Raw genomic sequence first — 2,706 nt, 5'->3', positions numbered from 1 at the left:
CTCTTAAGTTGTTTTTTTTTTTAAATAAGTATATTGTGACCTTCTTTGTCTCTTCTGATCAGTCTTGGTTTGAAATCTACTTTATCTGCACATAGAATGACTTCCTCTGCTTCTTCTGGGTTTCTGTGTAATGAACTATTGTTTTCTATCCTTTGACTTTCTATGTATGAATTGCTTTTTGGGTCAAGTGTGTTCCCTGCATGCAGCATAGTTTGGAAATTATTTCTTCATCTATTCTGCCACTATGTTTCTTTTGATTTGTGAATTTGGTTCATTTATATTAATGGTTGTAGCTCATATTTTGACTTACCTTTTTTATATTACTTTCCTGTTGTTGGTTTCCTTTCTTTCCTCTCTTTTTAATTGCTTGCCTAGTGGTAGATAATAGTATTAGGATTCATGGAATTGCTGTATTCATTGTCTTTTCTAGGTTTTTTTTTTAGCTTTTGTGAAAGTCACTTTTATTTTTTCATTTTGCACTTTAAGTAGATATTTTTCTAATTCAGCAAATTCCAAAAAAGGAAATTTTTGTTTGAATTAATGAATAAATGATTTAGCAACAGGCAGTGAGTAGCAGGAAGAAAAAGATAAGATCAGCTATACCTAATCACAAGAGAGGTTTCTCATCCGTTGCTGTCAGCAGAAATAACACGTAAATGGAAACTTTAGCACTTTACCTTCATGTAACAGAAATCAGCTGCCTTCTAAAAAAAAAAAAGTACCCTTGAAGACTGTACTCTTATATCTGTGCACAAAATTCTTTTTCCATTCTTGGGAAATTTTTGCCATTATTTATATGAACAGGCTTTTTATGTCCTTTGTGGTATCTTCTGATTTTTCATCAATTCTGACAATTTCTTTTTCTTTTTGTATTACCTTAACAGTTGTTGAATTGATGCGTGCGTGTGTGCGCGCGCGTGTGTGTGTGTGTGTGGTCTCTTGCTATTTTAAAGTAGGCTTTCATTGTATCTGGAAGACCCAAATGTGTCTTCTAGATCTGATGTTCTGTGTTCCCATTGATTGTTTCTGTTGTGTGTACTTTCAGTACATTTTAAAATCAGTTTTGAATCTTGTTTTCTTTCTTTTCTTTTTTTTTATTGAGAAACAAATAGTAGTGAGACAGTTTCAAAACAGGTTAGGACCGTTACAGTAATTAATACATTGCATATGGTTATCTTCATAGTAGTTATTCGTAGTACAAGATGCAGACATGATATCCTGTTCAAACACTGTTGGTACAAATCTTTCTTCTCACTGAACCTGTTTTCATGTATTCCAGTTCTTTCTTATGTTGGGCATTAATGATTTCCATCACTTTTCTAAGCACATGTTTTTGTTTTTTTTTTTAAATCTGAATATACTATAGATTCACCAACCATATCTTTCATTATTGTCAGTCTCTTTAGTTATTTGGAAATCATTTCTGAATTTATTTTTTAACCTCTCACTTATTTGCTTTGCTATTTTCTCTGCCAGGATTTCAGAAAGTGCAACTGGTTAGCGTTTGATTTCTGCCACCACATTGCCCCTTGGATTTGCCCTTGGCAAGGTGGAGGTCTGGAGTTGCATCTTGCTTTTTTGTCTTACTGTTTTTCTTTCTTTATTTTTGTTTTTAAATTTTTTTCTGTGTTGATGGTTGTGTATTGCTTGTGGTGGGTAACTTATTAATTATTAGTGCTGAGACCTTCCTAGAAAATGCCCATCTTCCAGATATGCCTTCTGGCTGCAGCTGGCTCTTCATTGTTGAGTCTGTCTTGAAGGCACAGCCCTTCATTTTGTTAGGGAGGAGCAGTTGCTGCCTAGTTGGCCTAGTACCTAAGTTTTTCTACTACACTATGATATTGTTTCTGACCCCTAGGTAATCTCACTATTGGCATATAAGGAAATATGACTGGTCTTGACATCTTGTCACCTTGGCTAAAGTAGTATATTCAGTAATAACAGAAGTGTCAAGCACAGTCTAAAAAAGTAAACTATGGTAACTGTCAATTTGGCATCTTTAACTGTATGTACAAGATTCACAGTTATGTAACAAAACCTAAAACAAATCAGAATAGTATACGGAGTAAGTATAATCTCAGTGGAATGTTTTACGTTTTTAGAAGAAGATTTAAAAGTACTAAAAACAAAAAAATAGAGATAGCAGAAGAGAAAGACATTAGAAACAAGGCTGAAGAAAAAATGAAGATTGCCCACACTTTGTGAAATTGATGAAGACAGGTGGAAAAGAAGGAAAGAAACAAATAAACCAAACAAAGCTAAAAACAGTACTTATGCTCATGAAAAATTAAACAAAATACAAAGAATACAAAAGAGATTTCCTGTGATTTCAGTCCTGTGGTTTTCTTCTAAAGTCGATAGTTTTGTGGTAGTGTCTAGTTCAGGGTGTGTCTCTGATGTTACTGGTAGATAAGGGACAGAAAGTGACTGTGTGTGTGTTGAATACTCTTCATAAGCCCTCAGTAGGATTATGGTGGGATGCTGGATAATCCTGGCAGGCCTGCAGTAGGAAGTCAGTAGCGCGCTGACTTCGGTGCTTTTAACTCCACAGGCCTTCCGTTGGACGCTGCTCTGGCTCTTCAGGTGGGGTGTGAGTTGTTCAGCCTAAAACACTCTGGGTGTCTCTTGTTGGCCTGACATTGGCTCCCAGATCATGCATGTCTCCTACAGTTATACCTCCCTCAGTCACTGAGAGCCTTGAGATAA

General features: G+C 35.5%; 1 protein-coding gene across 1 annotated transcript in view; it reads left to right on the top strand.

Annotated features, from left to right (window-relative positions):
- The window catches only part of Man1a2 (mannosidase alpha class 1A member 2), a 162,439-nt gene that overhangs the window by 66,460 nt on the left and 93,273 nt on the right, over positions 1–2,706 (top strand). The window lies entirely within an intron of this gene.

This window comes from Octodon degus, unplaced genomic scaffold (genome assembly GCF_000260255.1).
Source record: "Octodon degus isolate 3935 unplaced genomic scaffold, OctDeg1.0 scaffold00140, whole genome shotgun sequence".
NCBI classification, from domain to species: Eukaryota; Metazoa; Chordata; class Mammalia; order Rodentia; family Octodontidae; genus Octodon; species Octodon degus.
Note: the sequence above shows the minus strand (reverse complement) of the source record. Positions and strands in the feature narration are given on the sequence as shown.